This window comes from Calypte anna, chromosome 5A (assembly GCF_003957555.1).
Source record: "Calypte anna isolate BGI_N300 chromosome 5A, bCalAnn1_v1.p, whole genome shotgun sequence".
NCBI classification, from domain to species: domain Eukaryota; kingdom Metazoa; phylum Chordata; class Aves; order Apodiformes; family Trochilidae; genus Calypte; species Calypte anna.
This window is the reverse complement of record NC_044251.1, coordinates 3,597,069-3,617,361: the sequence shown is the minus strand read 5'-3', so window position 1 is coordinate 3,617,361 and position 20,293 is coordinate 3,597,069. Positions and strand designations below refer to the sequence as shown.

Below are 20,293 nucleotides of genomic sequence, written 5' to 3'. Positions count from 1 at the left end.
AGAGCCCTGAGCTTGCTGCCTGCTGGGTGAAGCGGATGCAGTGCACAAACCAGGGAAGGCCGAGGGAACAATGCAATGGCTCTGGGTCAGCAGAGCAAACAGCAGCCACAGCACCCTGGCACCTCAGCCTCATTGCTGCACTCACTGGGGCAAACAAAAGCTTAATATGGGCTTTGGATGGAGAACAATGTGGCAGCCCTGCTGATGTTTACAGAGTTCACCAGGGCAGTAAAATTGCCTGGTTGGAAAAAAAAAAAGAAGAAAAAAATCTTTCTGTGGGTCATCAGGCTTGCTTACACTTGACAGAGAGTCTCAGCATGCACATCACAGGAGCAGAAAAGCTGTGAGCGACCTTAAATAGTGTGAATTTACCTACTTAATAGGCTACAGAGGGAGAGCTTTGCATGAGGGGGGTGACACAGGACCATGGCAAGCAGGGACAAAGGACCTTAGAGCAGCAGCTGGGCAACCGGCCTTAAAGGACCAAGGTCATAGAATCATTGAATTATTTTGAGTTGGAAGGGACCAGTCATCCAGTCCAACCCCCCTGGCAATAAGCAGGGACACCCTCAACTAGATCAGGATGCTCAGAGACTCCTCAAACCTCACCTTGAATATCTCATGGAATGGTTTGGGTTGGAAAGGACCTTAAAGCTCCCCCAGTGCCAACCCCTGCATGGGCAGGGACACCTCCCACCAGCCCAGGTTGCTCCAAGCCCCATCCAACCTGACCTGAGACACTGCCAGGGATGGGGCAGCCACAGCTTCCCTGGGAAACCTGGCACAGGGGCTCAGCACAGAATGCTGAGCTTGGAAGAGACCTCCAAGCTCATCCAGCCCAACCTTGCACCAACACCACAGCCAGCTCCTAACCCATGTCCTTAAGGACCAGCTCCAAATGCCTTTTCAATGCCTCCAGGGATGGGGACTCCACCACCCTCACCCCAAAGAATTTCTTCCTCATCTCCAACCTCAATCTCCCCTCTCCCACTTGGAAACCATTTCCCCTTCTCCTCTCCCTACCCCCCCCGTGTCCAAAACCCTCCCCCAGCTTTCCTGTAGCCCCTTCAGATACTGGAAAGCTGCTCACCTTGAACATCTCCAGGGATGAGGCCTCAGCTACCTCCCTGGGCAACCTCTGACATTGATCCTCCACCCTCATGGTGAAGAATTTTCTCCTCACATCCAATACAAATCTCCTCTTCTCTAATTTAAACCCACTGCCCCTCATCCTGTCAGTCCAGCCCTTGCACACAGTCCCTCTCCATCCTTCCTGTAGCCCCTTCAGACACTGCAAGGTCACTCTTAGGTCTCCCTGGAGCCTTCTCTTCTCCAGGCTGAACACCCCTAGCTCCCTCAGCCTGGCTTTGGAGCAGAGGTCTCCCAGTCCCCTGACCATTTCCATGTCTCTCCTCTGGACCCAATCCATCAGCTCCATGTCCTTCCTGCGCTGAAGGCTGCAGAGCCGGATAACTTGCCCATAGCCGGAGAGGGCGAGGTAATGCCCAAAGCCTCAGGGGTGAGAGGTGCGGACAGGAGCTCAGCCCCGATCCACGCTGTTCGTTCCGTTTGAGGAGCGCGGACAAAGGGCAGGCAGGAGCCGAGCCGGAGCCTGGTCCGGAGCAGGGAGCCCCGGGAAGGAGGGGGAAAGGGGGGGAGAGGGGGGGGAAAGAGGTCTGCGGGCAGCTGAGGGCACGGCTCGGTCCCGTCGGAGTTCCGCATCCTCCCCGAGCGGGGGGCAGCGCCCGCCCCGGGGCTGGCTCAGCGCAGCCGCCAGCTCCGCCCCGCGGGGCCAAGAACAGAACCGGGGCCACAGCGGCGGAGGGAGGGAGCGGACGAGCGAACGAGCAAACGGGCAGCTGAGACGTCCCGACCCCGCCGAGTAGGTAGGCGCCGGGTTCGGTTCGGTTCGGTTCAGTTCAGTTCAGTTCAGTTCTGTTCTGTTCTCCAGGGGGCAGCCCGAGAAGGGCTCAGGGCTCCATCTGCCGGGAACCCCCCTCTTGCCCCCCTCATCTCTGCGGAGCGGGGAGATGCGGAGGAGCGGTCCCGGGTGTAGGGGACTTCCCCGGGGCTTTCCGCGGAGCTCTGGAGGCCAAGCAAGGCTTCCCGGGCCCGCTGGAGAAAGTCCCCTCCGTGGTTGTCGCAGCCCCTTTCAGGGGATCAGCGGGGCCCGGAGAGCCCCCGGTTCGGTGTGGGTTGGTGCCGGGGCTGCGGGAGCCTCTCCGGGGCCGAATCCCCATCGGTGCCAGCTGGGTGTGTGCCCACCCGGATTGGTGGGCGAGTTTTGATCCTCTTGAGGAGCTGTTCGGTGGCCTAAAAAATAATAAATAATAATAAAAAAATATCGTCGTCAGGTGCAGTGGAGCTGTTGGCACGCAAGGATGTGCCCTGCAAGGCAGGATGTGCTGGGAAGCGATTCCTGCAGGATCCGTGTGTGCTGGGCAATGCAGCTGTCTCCAGCAGCACTCTGGCTGCAGTGGTTTTTAGGATTGTTGATTTGATGCCTCTGTAGCAATCCTAGCCCTATTGCAGCTCCAGAAAGCTGGTCCCGGCCCAGCCTCCTCCGTCCCGGCCCCCTCTGCCCCGTTCCTCATAAGATCCCAGGGAACGGAGCAGTTTGGAGCAGTCCTTGGATTTCAGCAGCTGGCTGGCTGTGAATCACCCTGCTAAGAAATTTGTTGATGTGGAGCCGGCTGTGCTATTTCTCACCCAGGGCATGAAATCTCTGCCGGGGGATGATTTAACATGCAGTGGAGCACTTGGTTGGGAAAAAAAAAACCAACAAAAAAACCCCACAAATCAGCCAAGCAACGTCCTGGAATTTAAATGCTGGCTTCAGGAAGCTGTAAAGCTAGTTCAGGATAAAGTGTTCCTATGTCTTGGACCGGTTCTTTTCCATCTTGAGCGTGAAATGAGAGCTTGAAAGTTAACTCTGTGTAGCAGGGAGGCTCAGTGTCATACTGCAGTGCTTTGGGAGGGGGTGGCTGCAAAGAAGATGGAGATGTTTGAGTAGAGGTTCACAGGGGTGTAAACCTACCCCAGCACCAGTGAGACCTCTCTGTCCATGTGGAGCTTCCGTGCAAGCAAGGGTGTGCAACTGGAGGGTGCTCCAGTGATCTCTGCCATCAGCAATAGTTTCCACAGAAGACATTTTTTTTTGTTTGGTTTGGTTTTTTTTAACTTTCTCAGGCACCTTGGGGTTGAGAAAATTCTTCTTCAAAGCCTGAGGCAGGAGCTTGCTTGCTGCATCAAAGCAGAAGCACCTGGCCAGGATCCTTTTGGTGGGCCAGAGGTTTGAGTTGTAGAAACACAGCTGTGAAAATCCAGAGGGAGGTGTTGAATGGAGTGGTCTTGGTAGGGTGCTGCTGTGTGTCTGGCACACAGGCTGTATAAATGACAAATTCCTTGCATCTTACCAAGTGTTTCATGAGGACTAAGGGGGAAGGAAGTGTTAATGGAGAGAAATGCAAGGTTCAATGTGTCACTGCACAGGTGGTGGCAGCCCTGGCAGTGCCCCATCACAGGGAATCAGTGTGGTTGGTAACATTCATGCTTGTTTTCTGGTCATCTGGCTGAAGCAAAAAGCTGGGCTTCAGCTGTACTTCTTTCAAAGAAATCAAACAGGGCAAGAAAAGAAAAAAAAGTAAAATCCATGGGTGCTTTCTCGTGTTGTGTGGCCACATGGGTTAAAATTTCCTTTGCCAACTTCTCTGCAAGCCAATGTGGGTTTGGAGTGGCTCTGGAAAATTAGAAGCTTCTCCTCACTCCTAATGTCCTTTCACTGAACGCTTTTTTTCCCCAGAAGGGTCTTGCTTCACATGGGAGAGCTTCTCCAGAACTGAACCCCTCTTGGCCTGGGCTTCTTCTCCCTCCTTGCCAAGGGCTCTGAGGGTTGTTGAGATGCCCTCCTTATCCCAGTGCTGCAGGAGGGTGGTTGTGTGAAGGTTTGCAGCCTTCTCTTAGCTGTGAGCAAGAGAAATGGAGCAAGATGCAAGCTCAGTGTCTGGAGAAAGCTCTCCCCGTGGGCCATCTCTTGTCTTGATGCACAGCAGCTCCTCCCTTAAGAGGATTTAGCAGCTTTAATGATGCAGCTGATCTGGACTCCCTTCGTTCCTGTTATTGTCTCTATTTTAGTTCTCAGGGGACAGACAGGTGTAGTGTGACCTACAACTCTAAGCTTGGGCAGAAAATCTTCTAAGAAGACCTTCCCACAGCTCCAAGGAGGTTTCCTGCACTCTCTGCTTCACACTCCCTGAAGTGTGGGGGGGATTTTTGAGAAATTCCTCACCTGACTGTAACTGAGGAAGATTTTTTTTCTTTCTCCTGTATCTTCAGGTCCCTTTTGTCACAGCTGCAAGGCAGCAGGGAACTCTCCAGGGCTGCTGTAGGGTTTAAACTGGAGAGGTGCTGGTGGGAATTTTGCTGGGAACCACGGGCTCTGAGGCACTTTCCAACTCCAACCTGGGTTCATGGCTTTGGTTCTTGGTCCCCACTGACACTGTTACCTTGGGAAGGAGACAGCAGGGACAAGAAGCACTGCTGCAAGGACATTGGGCACTGGTGGCACTGGTGACACATCACACAAAGCCAGGGTGATGCTGGGAGGTGGACCATGCCCCCTGCTATCTGAAGTGGTAATTATTGCTTCACTCTAATGGTGCCAATGGTATGGCAGCCACTTTCTTCCTGGTTTCTCTTCTGTTTCTCCTCCCTGAAGTGAGAGTGGGATGTGCCAGCAGGGCTCAGGTTGTTGTGGAGTGTGGATGAGGTAGGGATGCTCCCAGTGGGCCTGAGCAACAAGGGATGGGAGGAGCCTCAGTTTTTGCACTGTAGTTTCTCTCAAAATTCACTTCTTGCTGCCAGGAAGTCTGGCCCTCACCCTAGAGTCCCTTAACTTCATTGCTCTTAAAACAGGAGCACCAGATCTGCATCCCCTTCTCCTTCCCTGCCTTCCCCGGTGGAGCTTTGCCCTCTTTCCTGGGAGGGCTGAGCAATGCACGGGGCTCTTGTGCTGATGTTTCCATGGGAGGAAGCTTGAAATCAGAGCTTTAAATGATGAACACCACGGGTACCAGGGGAGGGTTCTGGGAGCTGCCTCCTGACTCCCTCCTGTATTCCTAAGGAGGGGATGAAATGGAGGAAAGGCTAAAAATTGCAGGGTCTCCCTTGGCATAGTAAAAGGAAGAAGATAGGAGGCAGAGCTGGAGCCAGCAGTTCCTTGAGGACTGTGGCAGATCCTGTTTGCTGGGAGCTCTGGGCTGGGGAGCACTGACATTAACTAATGGCTGGCTGGGTGCTGAACAGGGTGAGAAGTGAAGCAGCAGCTCTGGGTTGGAGGTGCCTGAAATCATCACTGTGTGTGCTGAGAGTGAGCTGGTGTTCCCAAGGGAAGGAAGGGAAAGGAAGGAAGGAAGGAAGGAAGGAAGGAAGGAAGGAAGGAAGGAAGGAAGGAAGGAAGGAAGGAAGGAAGGAAGGAAGGAAGGAAGGAAGGAAGGAAGGAAGGAAGGAAGGAAGGAAGGAAGGAAAGGAAGGTAGGAAAGAAAGAAGTGAAGGAATGAAGGAAGGAAAGGAAGGAATGAAGGAAGCAAAGAAAGATGTGAAGAAATGAAGGAAGGAAAGGAAAGAATAAAGGAAGGAATGAAGGAAGGGAAGGAAGGAAGGAAAGAAAGAAGTGAAGAAATGAAGGAAAGGAAGGAATGAAGGAAGGAAAGCAAGAAGTGAAGGAATGAAGGAAGGGAAGGAAAGAAAGGAAGGAAAGAAGGAGGTGAAGGAAGGCAAGAAGGAAGGAAAGGAATGAAAGAAAAGAAAGAAGAAAGGAAAGGAAAGGAAAAGGAAAGGAAAAGGATGGATCAGGTGTTCGTGCGGGCAGCTCTGTGCAAGTGCCTGGTAGAACCAGGGAACAAGGTAGTGTCCTCTGGGGACTTGGGGCTCAGACAAAGCTGAGGAGAAGCTTTCTCCTGTGGGAAGGGACACGTGCTGGGGCTGTCTGGCTGACTGCTCCAGTTCTTTTTCTCTCCTTGATGGAGCTTCAGAACTGGGGCGCAGGCATTTCAAAGGCAGTCAAAGCAAAGTGCAAAGCCCGTGCTTAATTTCTGGCACTGGCTGGGGAGGGAAATGGCCTCTCTGTTTATAAGGAGCTTTTTGGGAGCTGGGAAGGGCTGTGCCAGCAGGAGCCTTGCCTGTGGATGGAGGTCTGGAGGTGTTTGGTGAGGTTGCTGCTGGGTTGCTGTTTCAGTTTCTTTTTAGTGCAGCCCTGAGCAAACAGGTGTGTCAGGCAAGAACTTTACCCTTTAGAAAGCAAAATTATAGCAGATTGTTGATGTCTTCCAGTGTGATAATTCCATGGCTTGTGCACACTGGAGAAATGCTGGTCTGGAGTGAGATAAATAAATATATTAGGATACGCAGCAATCCAGAGGTTTGAAGTTACTCACTGGGGAGCTCCCCTTGCAGGCAAAACCCAGTTCTGCTCCAGTCAGAGGGAAGTTTCTGGTACCAAAGCAAAGGAGGGGAAGAAAAAGGATTTACATCCACATTTGCTGTGAAGTTGTTTTACCTGCTGGGAAAGAAGGAGGCTGTTTGCTGCTCTGGACAAGGTCACTGCATGTGACTGTGTCCTTCACCTTCCTTTGCCCGCTGCCTCTGAGATCCATGGGGTTTGTGTGCCCTCACCAGGATGGGATTGAGGGACCTCAGCTCCAGGAGAAGCTTCATGCAGCAGATTGTCAAGTTTTAAAAGCATCTTGCTCCAGAACCCTGGTTTTGCTTGGGCTGGCACAGATTCCCATCAGTTGCCTGTAGGTGTTTTAGTGCTGGGGGCTGTAGGGTCACAGCCTGGGCTGTACTGGTGTGGGGTGGCAGGAGTGGAAGTGTTATACTGGTACTTGGCTAGGGCTGCTGCTGTCATCCCATAATACAAGAAAATGCAGTTCCTAAATGCCCAGAGCTGGCATGTTTCCTGTGATAAATGATGAGCAGTTTGGTTGGGAATCAATTCCTAAGTCCAAATTAAAGAGGGGAGCTCTGTTGTTGAACCAAATATCTTACTGCACTAGTTAGACCTTTCCAGGAAAGGTTCTGTACCTTTCATGGCATTTCAGTTTCTAGGTGGAAAAAAATAGAGGAAAAAAAAAGTGTTGGTAATGTTTTATTTCCTTCCTATTTTTTTTTTTTTTTTACTTTCTGATTTCTCCTTGGAACATGTAGGGACAAAAATTAAGGAGAGGTTTTGTATTCACTTATGTGGAGTGGTTTTTTTTGGACTTTGGTCCCCAGAGTTATCATGCCTGCTGTCAAAAGGAACCATGCAGGCTGCTCTGATCCCCTCCTTTATCCTTGCAAACAATTTGCAGGGCACTCTTTGCAAAGAGGGGCCCATTCTGGCTGGTGCAGTGGTAGAATGCCACCTCTGGTTGTGCAGCTGTAATTGTGCGTTGGTGCTGGGGCTTGTTTCATGCTGGTGATGTGGTGCAATCCAAGCATCTTCTTGACCTCTGTGGAGCCCTTCATGTGTCTGCTATGTGTGTGATGTGTGCTGGGGCTGTTAGTGATGTGTTAAGAGTCTAGAAGAGCTTTGCTGGAATGTCCTGAACTTCCCAGCACTCTGTGTTCAGTAAACTCTGCTTCCTGTTCCCTTGTTCCTTATCTTCCACTGGCTGAGAAACTGTGTCTGTTCATCCTGGAGAAGAGAAGGCTGAGGGGAGATGTTCTGCCCATGTTCAGGACTTCCAGGGCAGCTCCAAAGCAGCTGGAGACTCCCTGTGTCCAAGGAGTCCCATGGACAAGACGAGGGGCAATGGGCACAAGGTGCTCCTGGGGAGATTCCATTGGAACACAAGAGGGAAATTTTTCCCCATGAGGTCAGTCAGACCTTGGAATGGTCTCCCAGGGGAAGGGGTGGATTCCCCCACTTGGGAATGTTGGAAGTCTCAGCTCCAGGGGGTGCTGGGACATCTCCTAGAAACAATCAGATGAGAAGGGTTGGAGCAGGGCATCCTGGAGGTCCCTTCCAACCTCACATCCTGGGATTCTGTGTCTTGTGATCACAGAGCCAGGCTCCCTGTCCATAGGGAGATGTGGCTCCAGAAAACAATGCTGGCCTTGGATTGAGCACACTGCTGACCTGCAGGTTATCCAGGCTCTTTCCTCCCTGCTGTTGCCTTGAGTTTTGCACTGGCCAAGCAGCAGTAGGAACTATTTTGCATCATCTGTGCTGGATGCTGAAGAAACTGGTGCTTAGGAGACAGGCAGCAGTTCTAGTTGTGCTGAAGTCTCTTCTTGGGGTGAGGGGAGAGGAACCCAGAGCAGACCAAACTCAGCTGCCTGGATGTACTTTCCCAGCAGTCTAAGCAGCTTGCTGGGCTCTTCTTTGCATTCAGCTCCCCTTTCTAATGCAGGTTTGCAGAGCTGCTGTACTGGGAATAACTAAAGAGCCTCTGTGTGCTGTGCAGTACATCTCCCTGTTCCCAAAGGAAGCTCTTTTAATTAGAGAAGACCTCTCCTGCTTGGCAGCTGCTGTGCAGAACAGGAGCCTTGGTGAGCCATGTGAAACAAGGTCAAGGCAGAGCCCTTCTGCTGCTTCTCTTAAGGGGTCTGGGAATGATGCCCAGGAGTGAGGAGGAGACTGTGGGTACAGGACAGGTCCCTGGTGGGGCAGATCAGCCTTAAAAGTGAGCCCCAAAGCCTCTGTGGGACTTCTGCAGGAGGTGGCTGTGTCCCTGCACAGGGCCCAGCTGTTCCTTCCCAGCAAATCCTCCAGGGTTGGTGACACTTTGTGTGAGTGCAGGTAAAATAGGGGTGGTTGTGCCTGCTCCTGGGAGGTGAGAGGTGATGCCCATGGCTGCTGGCACCTCTCCTGCCTGAAAAAAGGGAAATCTAGTGGTTGAAATTTCCTCTTGCCCATCTTGTCCCCTTGTCCACTGTGTCTCGGGGCTTCTTGGAAAAAAATGCTGTTGCCAGGACCGCATGGGAATCTCTTAATGTCAAAGGCAGCATCAAACTGGCTGCTACCTTGGCAGAAGAGGCTGTTTCAAGGGAGGGCTATTTCAAGGAACCCCTTTAATTCCTGAGTGTGAGACCTCAAAGGCTTCTTTGATTTGATGCTCCAGTCCTGCTCGTTATCTTAGAGCCTGGGTATTCCTGCATTCATCCCCACCCTGTGGCACTGCAGCTTTGGAGGCTGTTGTGGTGGGGATTTAGGCTTGACCCTGTAGTAAACCAGCAGCTTCCCTCTTTGCAGAGCTTCTGGCAGGTGGGAAACTTCTTTTCTAGCTCAGCTCTCAGCTACCAGCAGGACCTACCAGGGTGCATACAAGGAGATGGCCATGAACCTGGTATTATCCCATGAGAACCTAAACATTTGATTTTTTTTTTTTTTTTTTTTTTGGCCCAGAAGAGAGACAGATTTGTCTACAGGGTGTTTGCTGTCAGGAGAAACATGGGCCATGGGGCAGTGTTGCCTGGTTCCACCAAGACCCCAGAGACAGCCCCCTCATCCTCTGATGGGTTTCTATGCTCTCCCATCCCAGGATTAAGAGGCAATGGGGCTTTACTGGGATGAATTTCAAGTAGCAAGGGGTGGGCATGTATCCTGGAACAGAGAGAGCCTTGTGCTGCAGCCTTGACCTTCCAGGGAATGTGTTCAGGAGACCCTTTGCTGTAATTTGATGTCATGAGTGCCTTGGTCTTGATTAAAAATTGTAGGGATGATGTGAAGTAGAAACAGTCTCTGGGGAGTGGGGTGGGTGGGACAGGGGCATGTAAAAAAAAAACATGTCTGTGGCCCTATTAAAAAGTAATCTTAGCCTCAGTTGTAATTCAGAAATTAATGAAACAACCCTGCTTTTTTTGCCTTCTGAAATGGGAGCATTTATCTCTGCACTGAGGCTTGTCTGATATTTATAAATCGGTTAATTAATATTTTGGAGAATGGTTCTTTCTCTTTAAAATAAACACATCTGCACTATTCTTTGACCATCTCACTCTCTTCTAGCATTGCACCATTAAATAGTCTCCTGAAATGTTCGTGTTCTAAATTTAGAAAAAGAGAACCTTGCAAGAAAGTACCAAAGGCCACCCAGCCTCCCTGGGTTTTGCTTCAGCTGAACCCATTTTCCAGACAGCTCTGCATAGATCTGCAGGCTCCTGGGAGGCCCCTCTTTTTCCCAAAACAGATCCAGCTTTTCCAAGTCTTGCTGTCTATTTTAACTGCCAAATTCCTGAGGAACTTATCCCATATGTCTGCTCCTCTTGGCTTGAAGCAGCCCTGTCTGTAACCTCTGCGTGAGATGCTTGGATTGATTATTGATTTTTTTTTTTTTTTATTTTATTTTTTTTTTCTTTGACTGGTGAAGAGGTGATTTCAAGTGCAGGTGACAGGTCTCTAATTGAGTCATATTATCACATTGCTCCAATTAAATTGCTCCAATGAAGTCCGCTGGGCTTACCTGCCTGGTAACGCAGCAGTCAGCAAGGCAGTAAACCAGGGGTGTGTATCCCAGACTCTGCCTCAGTTTCCAGGACTATCTTAATAATTATATCTTCATGGAAAGGAACACAACATTTTTGAGCATCTGTTTCATCTGGCTAAGTGTTTTCCAGCTTTATCTGCTGAGATTCCTTAGTGTGGCATTTCACTTCCTAAAATGCCAGGGCTGGGAATGAAGCAGCTTCACTGCAGCTCCTGTAGCAGCTTCTGGTGTGTCACTGCAGCTCCTTTGCTCCTGTGCAATGCAGGTTTCTTTTCCCCTTTCTCCCTCCCCTAGGAAAGGCTTAGAGGGAGGTGACTGCTCAGCAGGAGTGGAAGGAAAAAATGAGAGATGCTGCTGCTGTTTTGCTGTCTTCTCCCTACCAGGATTGACTCTCCCAGGCTGAAACATGAAATTGCTTCTGAGCAGCATCCTCAGAGGGACAAACCAGTGAGGGGTTTGGCTGCTGTGGCCAGGTGCTGTCAGCTGCAGATATGAAACTATTTCTATTACCCACCTGCAACCCTCTTTTCCCCTTTCTATACCACTGTGAGTATTTTATTTTTTTCTAGTGGAAAGGAATGACTTAAAGCACCTGTGCTCTAAATCCTTGTTAGGGCTTCCCTTGCCCCTCCTGCCCTCTTCTGAGTCATTGTAGAAAGAGGAGCTGCTTGCTGGGGACACAGTTCCTTCCTCTGGAGCTTTTTTTAGGTCTGCCTCTTTTCATTCATGCCTACTGGTAGTGTCAAGTGGTGTGAAATCCAGGATGTTGTGAAATGTCCATCCTCAGACTTTCTGTGGTGATGTGCATCTCCAGCACACCAGGCTCTGCTGGGATGAGGGGGTGTCCAAGGGCTTGTGTGACCCTCCTGGTCTGATGGGAAGTAAAACTTCTCCTAGAAGCAGAGGGCAGGGAGTGGAGAAGCTGGGTCTGGTGGTGACACTGCTGTTCTGTACCATTGGGTCCATTGATTCTGGAGATTCTGGCTTAGCAGTCCCTGTTGGGTTGCATCAAATGGATTTGTTGAGTTTGCATTCCTTGTCCTTCCTGGTACCCGTGTCCAGGAGACACCAGGACTTCGTGTGGGAATCTTGCAGTCCTCTTCTTCTGACTCTGGGTGCTCTCAGCCCTGCAATGGGGTTCCTCCAGCTTGTAGAGTTATGATAGAGCAGATCTTGTTGATAAGAGGGATGATCCTGACATCTGTCCTTTCTCTAGAATCACATCCAACAGTGCCAGCGTGGGGAAGAGGAGTGGTTCAGTGTGCATACAGGTAAAGGTGAGGGGTCTGCAATTATCTGAGGCTCTTTTTGGCAAAAAGAACCTTCCTGAGATGATTCTAGGACTGTTTCTGTGGATGGGCCAGAAGATGCATCTCTTTGTGGTTGGGGCACTTGCTGTGCCAGTAGGATTTCTGTCACTTGCTGGTCATGCTGGCTCTGCAGTAATCCTTGAGCTGTAGGTCTAAAGGGTAGAAACCTCTGTTTCTTGAGATCAGTGGCCTTGTTCTCATCAGGGATCTGATACAAAGCCTGTAATGTAGTTGAAGGAGACAAATAGCCTGTCTCTCGTGGTTTTTTGGGCTTTGTTTTTTTTTTGAGAAAGCTGACCTAATTCTAAAGCTTCAGAATCATTCTGAATGATGATCCAGAGCTCTCTTCACTGTTTGCTCTGTGATGGGGTGGTTTGGTTTTTTGGTGGTGGTTTTTTTTTTTGTTTTTTTTTTTTTTCCTTTCTGCCTCTTAAAATTATGTGGATAGACTCTAGGGGAAGAGGTCTTGGGGAAAACCCTGGTCCCACAAATCACTTCCATTCTCCAGTGGGCTAGTCCCCCAGTGGTGTGGGACTTGAGTGCTCTGGTGACCACTCAGCCAGCCTCGCAGGGTATCCAAGCTCTTCCAGAGCCTGAAAATCACAAGGGAATTATCTGTCCTTGTATTGGATGGGCCATCTCTAGTGCTTGGCTTGTAGCAGCATCTGTCCCAAGCTATGGAGTGAACTCCTGGAGCTCCTGCTGTTGTTGGGAACAGGGATGGGTAATCCTACATGGGCTCAGGTTCCTTCCCATGCTGGGTGCCAGTGTCCAGGCTCTATCCATCTCTCTTTGGAGAAGAGGGATGTGATCCCAAGGCTCAACAGGCACTGAGGAGGTGGAGAGAAAAGGTGGTTTTTTTACCTGCTGTTTGCTAAGTTTGGGAAAACTTCCTGTTTATGAAGTGGAACTCCTCCTTCTGCACCTGTATTGTATCCTTGCTGATTCTTGGAAAGAACCAAAAAGAGCAGGAGCCCTTATTTCCCCGGTCAGGCAGATGCTGTAACTTCTGAGAAATGTGTTTGGCGTGGGCATGCTGAGTCTAAACACTCAGCAGTTATCTGCCCTGGAATCTGAGAAAGTGGAAGTAAGCTAAAACCAGTTTGTTTTGAAAGGGAACTTTTTACAGTAGAGAGTCCTCGACCTTGACCTCTTGCATCTTATGGGAGGAGGAGGAAGAGACAAAAATCAGTTACACTCCTTGGCTTCTAATCTCAGCCTGGCAGTCTCATGGGTGTCTGAAAAGATAGGGAAAAAAAAAAACCAACAACCTTGCATTAAGGCTTTTTTTCCTGTTTGGACTTTGGGTGCTTTGGGTGGGAGGGAAGGCTGCTGGGTCTTGGGAAGGTATCTCCAAGCCAAGTGGTGTTGGGAGGGTTATTGTGCAACTCTTTGGAGGAAATTTGTTGTTCTCCAAGGCATTGTTTACACGAGGGGGGAGTATCAGGAGCCCAACCTGTACATGTCCTGGGGATTTCCAGGCTGATGAGCCTGAGAGCAAAGGCAAATGTCAGAGGAGCTGATGGGGGCTTTTGTTTCCCAGGTGAAACTTAAAACAAAGCAACTCCAAGTGCAGAAAACAAAGCTGGCCTGCTGGTTTTTGGGTTGGTTTTTATTATTTTTAAATTTTTTTTTAGCCATTAAAAAGCTGATGTAGTCAAGTGACAGAGCTGCCCAACCAGTTTTGTGAAAACTGAGCTTTGTTCTGGTTTTAGGCAGTGCAGAGACCTCTTTGTGGACCCCACCTGCAGCGTTTGTTGCACAAATAACTTTCTAGTCTGTGGTAATCAAAAAGAGAGGAAAAAAAAAGATTCCTTTAACTGTACTTGTGGCTTTTTTTCTTCTGTCTGCTACTTCTGGTAAACTATTGGGGGAGAGGAGAACCAAATGACTGCTGGGATTTTGATTTTTTGGGGTTGCTTGGTGTTGTTTTTTATTTTATTTTATTTTTATTTATTTTTTTTTGTTTGGTTTGGTTTTGACAGACTTGTGTAGCGGGAGGAGCCATCTTGCTCCTGAAGCTCGACGAGCTGCTGGTCTCTTCCAGGACTCCAGCCACCACACAGCGCTTCCAGGGTAGAAGTGTAGCAGGAAGAGCCTTTCTTGCTCCAGAGGCTCGATGAGCTGCTGGCCTCTCCATGCCTTGCACCAGAGTGAGCTGAGGTGCCTTCTGTGGGTGTGTGTCCCACCTTTATTGGCCCCCTGGTCTTGCTCATGCCCAATAGGGGCCTGTCCTAACCAGGCACAGGTGGACTCACACCCACTCTTTGGCAACTCAAGGCACCTGGTTGACAATGTCTCTCTACAGACTTGTATCTCTGGTCTTGCTGAATGGAAAGTTTTCCTTACATTGGAGCAATAGTGTCCTGCAAATATCACCATGCTGTGCCAGCATCAGTAGATGCTGAAAAGAAGCAAAGAGCTTTCTCAGCTCAGCAGTGGTGGGGACTGGAGACTGTTTAGGTGTTGGCTCTCAAACTGACCTGTGAAGTCCAGATGTTCCTAAAATCTGATTGCAAAAAAATACGGGGAGGTGACAGTGGGCACTTGTAAAACCTGTGCTGCTCTTTGATGCTGAATTGGGAATTGGTTCCTTTTTAACAGAGTGCCAGTGGTTTATAAACATCTCATCTCTTCCCCCCCAGCATCAGAAGTGCATTTCTGAAATACTCATTTCATCTTTTTTTTTTTTCCCCTCTAAATCCACACCATGTGCTTGCTGTGGTGAAAGGTGCTGAAAAGCTTCTGCCACCCCAGGCAGTCCTGGGAGTGCTTTCTGGGCTGGGGTCTCACTGGATGATGCTCTCACTCCTCAGATTATTCAGGCAGCTGAATGCCAACTGCAGAATTTAAGTGGAAAAGCTTCCTGATTTACCAGGTGCACCAGGAGCTGCCTTTGCAGTGGGAGTTGATGGGTTTGCTCAGGAGAAATCTCCTCTTCCCAGGGTTATTCCTGCGGTTCTGGCAGCCAGCTGTGTCCTTGCTGTAGGCTGCTCCTCTTGCTCCAGGGACAACATATTCCTGGGGTTTGCATGCAGACCTTGGTCTTACAAAAGTCTTGCAGATGCTGCTGTTGAGATGAAAGTTTGCTGACAATTCAGTATCCTTGTAGAGACTGGAGCTGAAAAATCTACTATGCAAAAATTACCTGAAGGAATAAAGAGAGGAAAGAATTATATGTCAGTTATTGGAACAAAAGGAGGACCTTTTAAAGTGCCAATCCTGGAAGATGTGGAAACAGAGAATACAATTGGCTTGAATAATTTGCTTTTGCTCCCAGAAGCAGAGTATAATCTACTTAGCAGAGACTTGATTTTAAAATTGAAAGTAAATATTCAAAGTGATGGAGAAAAATTGAACATTAATTTCTGTACCTTGACTGAAGCAGATGAGGAGAGCAGCTGTGCTGCTGTCTCTGTCTGTAGCCCTCAAAGCATCTCCTGGAGCCTGAAGGCAACATCTCTACTGAATATAAGCAGCTATCTCTAGAGGAGCTGGAATAAGAGACTCTGTTCTGCATACCTTCTGGTTTTCCCTTGTGTTTCCAAGGTTTGTATTCTGCAGAAATACAGTTTACCACCTTGCCCTGCCACTTGCCTTCAGAAAGAAACAGGATAGCTGAACCAGTGCCATAAATAAAAATACAAACAATCTCTGCATCCACAAGGGTGGCCTGTGTGTAATGCTAATTAGCAGCCTTAATTTTTAGGATCCAGCTTCTCCCTCAGATACCTCCAGTGTAACTTTAGAGGAGCTGCAGCTTGGGAGAAGTCCACAACAAGCAGGATCTTGTTTGGGTTTTCAAGGTCAGTGATGCAGCTGGCAGTAGAATTGCAGTGGAGCTTAAAGAAAAGTTCAGTGAATTAAAATCTGGGTCTTTCACTGCCTCTTGGCTTGCTGGAGACAAGATGTACTTCCCAGGTGTATTAAAGATCCAAAGCCTTTGAATATTAACATCAAGATGATGAACTCCTTTGGGTGTTTTTCCTATGTTAGTGTGTCTTTAACTTGCAGGCCATGGTGTAGCTGGTTAACAGGAGACTTTTGTTAACTCTCTCATTGTTCATTAACTGGGGCTGTTGTGTGAAACTGTCCTGTCTCATCACTGATCACCAAGAGACCATCTGATTGTGCTTGTTCTTCATGTGCACGGAGGCAGAAGCATTTCTAGCAGGTGAGCTTTGTGCTGCAAGGGCTCAAAATCCTGCAAAAAAAAGGGCTCTTTCCTCTCCTGCTGATAAAGGAAAAGCTGGTAAAGCTTTCTGGGCTGCCCCTTCCTCATCCTCTCCTGTGTGTGGCTTGGAGCTGGAAGAGAAAATGATCATTTAAAGAGCAACTTCTGATCCCCAGCTGCCTTCTGGGCATCTCTAGCCTGGTACATGGCTGATCTAGCTTTTTCTGCAAAAAGTAACTGCAGTAACCTTGAAAATGGCCTTTGCCTAATGGCAGATAAATGTTTTTATGGAACCAGTGGCTTGCTGATCCCCTCTGCCAGCTCCTACCTCAGAGGGAGCCAGTTCTGCATCCCAGTGCATCACTGGGAGCTCCTCTTCCAGCGCTGCTTGGATGATCTGGTCAGAGTATCTTGAGGGCAAACAACCTGTTGGGGTGTATAAGGTTTGGGTGTTGCTTGCCTGATGGGTGAGGAGGCATTCACAGTGCTCACGAGGCTGCTTTGGAGGTTGTTTCAGCAGCCTCATGGAATTTGGATCCAAACATCCCACCTGCCACAGCAGATGCAAGAGGTGAAGGATCAGGATCCTCGTGGTATGCTCCAGGACCTTCACCTGCATCTCTGCATAAAAATTGGAATTTCCCCCTTCACCAGGCAGGAGGCTGCCTCATCTCTGCTGTGCCCAGCCAGGTGTAAGGGGAACAGCAACTGGAAGAGCAATTCCAATGCTGGTTTGACCTCATCCTCTCCTGGTAAAAGGCTGTGGCAGCACATCCAGTGGGTTCTGCCTCTTGTATGCTCCCTGGTCTTAGGGCCTGAGGGTTGGTAGTGGACAGGAACCAGACAGAGTCCATGGAAACAACCTGCAGCATCTTGGTATCCGAGCATTTTCTTCCCTTAAGGAAGAGGATCTTGGGGAGAGGGAACAGCATCTTCCAGGCTATGTGGATGCACTCCTATATGAACCATCTTCTGCTTGACTTGGAACCTAAGGACTGACTTTCAGAGCTTGTTTCTCTCAGGACCAATGTGCTCTTCTTGAGGCTTTGTGGGAACTTTGTCCTTGCTTGTGAATGCACGGAGAGGGGGATTTCTGCAGCTGATCAGCCCTGCTTGGTGTTAAGGTTGTTCCTGCTTTTCTCCCTCTCTTTCAGCAGGTTGGTAAATGAGCCCTGATCTGTGCTGTGAAATAACTTGGCAGCTGAGGTGCTTTGGCTTCCAGAGCTCATCAGGAAAAAGGCTGCAGTGCCAAGGCAGGGGCAGAGTTGCAGGGGAGGGCCCAGCTCTACCCCACAGAGCTGCACAGCCAAGCCCAGCCAAGTGCCAGAACCTTCAGTGAGCTCCAAACATTCAGGGCTTGCTCAGTGGAGGCAGTGAAGGATCTCATTTGAGAGAGCAGAATTGCAATTAAAAATTAACTTGGCCCCTCTGGCCCTTGACCCGCGTCACAACATCACAGAATCATGGAATGGTTTGGGTTGGAAGGGCCCTTAAAGCTCCCCCAGTGCCAACCCCTTTCCATGAACAGGGACACCTCCCACCAGCCCAGGTTGCTCCAAGCCCCATCCAACCTGACCTGAGACACTGCCAGGGATGGGGCAGCCACAGCTTCCCTGGGAAACCTGGCACAGAATGGTGAGCTTGGAAGAGACCTCCAAGCTCATCCAGCCCAACACCACAGCCAGCTCCTAACCCATGTCCTTAAGGACCAGCTCCAAATGCCTTTTCAATGCCTCCAGGGATGGGGACTCCACCACCCTCACCCCAAAGAATTTCTTCCTCATCTCCAACCACCATCATCTCCCCTCTCCCACTTGGAAACCATTTCCCCTTCTCCTCTCCCTACCCCACCGTGTCCAAAGCCCTCCCCCAGCTTTCTTGTAGCCCCTTCAGATATTGGAAGGTTGCTCTGAGCTCACCTGGGAGCCTCCTCTTCTCCAGGCTCAACAGCCCCAATCCCTCAGCCTGGATTCCCAGGGAGCTGCTCAGCCCTCTGAGCATTTCAGTGGCTCTGCTCTGGACTTGCTCCAAGAGCTCCAGATCCTTTCTGTGGGGTCTCACAGGAGCAAAGGAGAGAGGGAAATCCCCTCCCTTGACCTTTTGTCCTATCTGCTGTTGATGCAGCCCAGGATTTATTTGGCTTTATGGGCTGGAAGTGCACATTGAGGTCTCATGTTGAGCTTGTCCTCAACCACCACCGTGAGTCCTTCTCCTCAGGGCTCTTCCCAATCCATTCTCCGCCCAGTCTGTTTTTGCTTGGCATTGCCTTGACCCCTGTGTGGGACCTCGTGCTTGGTCCTGTTGAACTTCACCAGGTTGCCATGGGCTCATCACCCACTGCCTTGGCAGTGGTGGTATGGCTGTGGGGCAGAGATTCCCCCAGTATTGCCAGAGGGTTTTACACACTCCTGCAACAACAACAAAAAAGTCTCAGAAGGGTGATGGGACTCATCAGGAGCTGCTAACTAAGCAGTTCTATGTATACTCCTCCTCAGACACTGGTTTTGTCCTGGTTTTGTGCAACCTTGCTGTCACCACTCGCTCAGAGAATGCCTTGCCTGGGAGTTGGAGGTTGTTGAGGGGACAGGAAACCATCCCTGGATGCTGGTTTAGCCTGGCTCAACTTGTCCCTTCCCCACAGGGAACCCCAGGGTCCTGGATCAATTGGTGCTTTCCTGGTCTTAGTTCTCCCTGCAATTCCCTGGGGCTGATGCTAAGGAAAACCTGGGATGAACCACACAGGAACTGAGCAGGCTGTGTTGGCAACCAGGTTTTTCTAGCTGTAGTGTCTCAAAGCAGCAAACTGGCAGCTGGCCCTAAATATTCCTGCGTGCCTCTACAGGATGGAAAATGGGAAAAATGCCACTCTGCAAGCTGACAGTGGGGTCTCTTATGAAAGCCTCTGCAGAGCTGGCATCAAGGTGGATAATTTGGGGAAAATCATAGAATCATAGAATCCTTGGGGTTGGAAGGGACCTCGAAAGATCATCTAGTCCAACCCCCCCTGCCAGAGCAGGGCCACCTAGAGCACTTCGCATAGGAACGTGTCCAGGTGGGTTTTGAATGTCTCCAGTGAAGGAGACTCCACGACCCCCCTGGGCAGCCTGTTCCAGGGCTCTGTCACCCTTACAGGAAAAAAATTTTTCTGAATATTCAACTTGAACCTCCTATGCTCCAATTTACACCCATTACCCCTTGTCCTATCACTGGTCACCACTGAGAAGAGCCTAACTCCATCTCCCTGACACTCACCCCTTACATATTTGAAAACATTGATGAGGTCACCCCTCAGTCTCCTTTTCTCCAGACTAAAGAGACCCAGCTCCCTCAGCCTTTCCTCATAAGGGAGATGTTCCACTCCCTTAATCATCTTAGTAGCTCTGCGCTGGACTCTTTCAAGCACTTCCCTGTCCTTCTTGAACTGAGGGGCCCAGAACTGGACACAATACTCCAGGTGCGGCCTCACCAATGCAGAATAGAGGGGGAGGAGAACCTCTCTTGACCTACTAACCACACCCTTTCTAATGCACCCCAGGATGCCATTGGCCTTCTTGGCCACAAGGGCACATTGCTGGCTCATGGTCATCCTCTTGTCAACCAGGACCCCCAGGTCTCTTTCACCTACACTGCTCTCCAGCAGGTCAGCCCCCAACCTATACTGGGCCATCGGGTTGTTCTTCCCCAAATGCAAAACTCTACACTTCCCCTTGTTGAATTTCATCATGTTTCTCCCTGCCCAACTCTCCAGCCTGTCCAAGTCTCTCTGAATGGCAGCACAGCCCTCTGGTGTGTCAGCCACTCCTCCCAGCTTAGTGTCATCAGCAAACTTGCTGAGGGTACATTCTATACCCTCATCCAAGTCGTTGATGAAGATATTGAACAACACCTGGTGGTATATCAGCAGGTTTGCTGAAAAGGCTGAGTGTGGCTGTGGAAAAGAACAAAAGACAATCAGTGCAGTTTGAAAGTTGAAAAACTTCATGTGTTCAACCTCTGGAAGTGTTGCTGCAGGATGTTAAGCTTCAAGGTGACCAACTTCAAGTGGTCAGCTCGATGGGTGGTGCTGGGGGGTTGGATGTCAGCACTGGGTGGTGCTGACCAATTTTTTAAGAATTGGAAAAGCTTAAATATTTCAGCATGTGGAGCCCTAAAGTATGTTAGAATCTCACTCCAAAATCCTAAAAACTGGTTCTCTTTTGGCTTGAAAGTTGTGTTTTGAATCATTTTCTGGCTAGGAGCTATAGAAGATGTGCATCTCCCTGTGGCTAGAGGAGCATGGTGCATAATGCTGTCATGCACAGTTGGTTTTGTGTGGGTTTTTTTTTAATTAAATATAGATG

At 49.7% G+C, this 20,293-nt stretch overlaps 1 protein-coding gene across 4 annotated transcripts in view; it reads left to right on the top strand.

Moving 5' to 3' along the window:
• Positions 1–1,755: 1,755 nt before the first annotated feature.
• Positions 1,756–20,293, top strand: part of CD82 (CD82 molecule) — a 43,544-nt gene continuing 25,006 nt past the window's right edge. For 2 of the 4 annotated variants that reach the window (XM_030452541.1, XM_030452544.1), the window contains exon 1: positions 1,756–1,886. The gene's annotated coding sequence lies outside the window, so the exon portion shown is untranslated. Of the gene's footprint in view, positions 1,887–9,470; positions 9,537–20,293 lie in introns of those variants that run through there. The other 2 variants (XM_030452543.1, XM_030452545.1) reach the window with 2 other exon arrangements.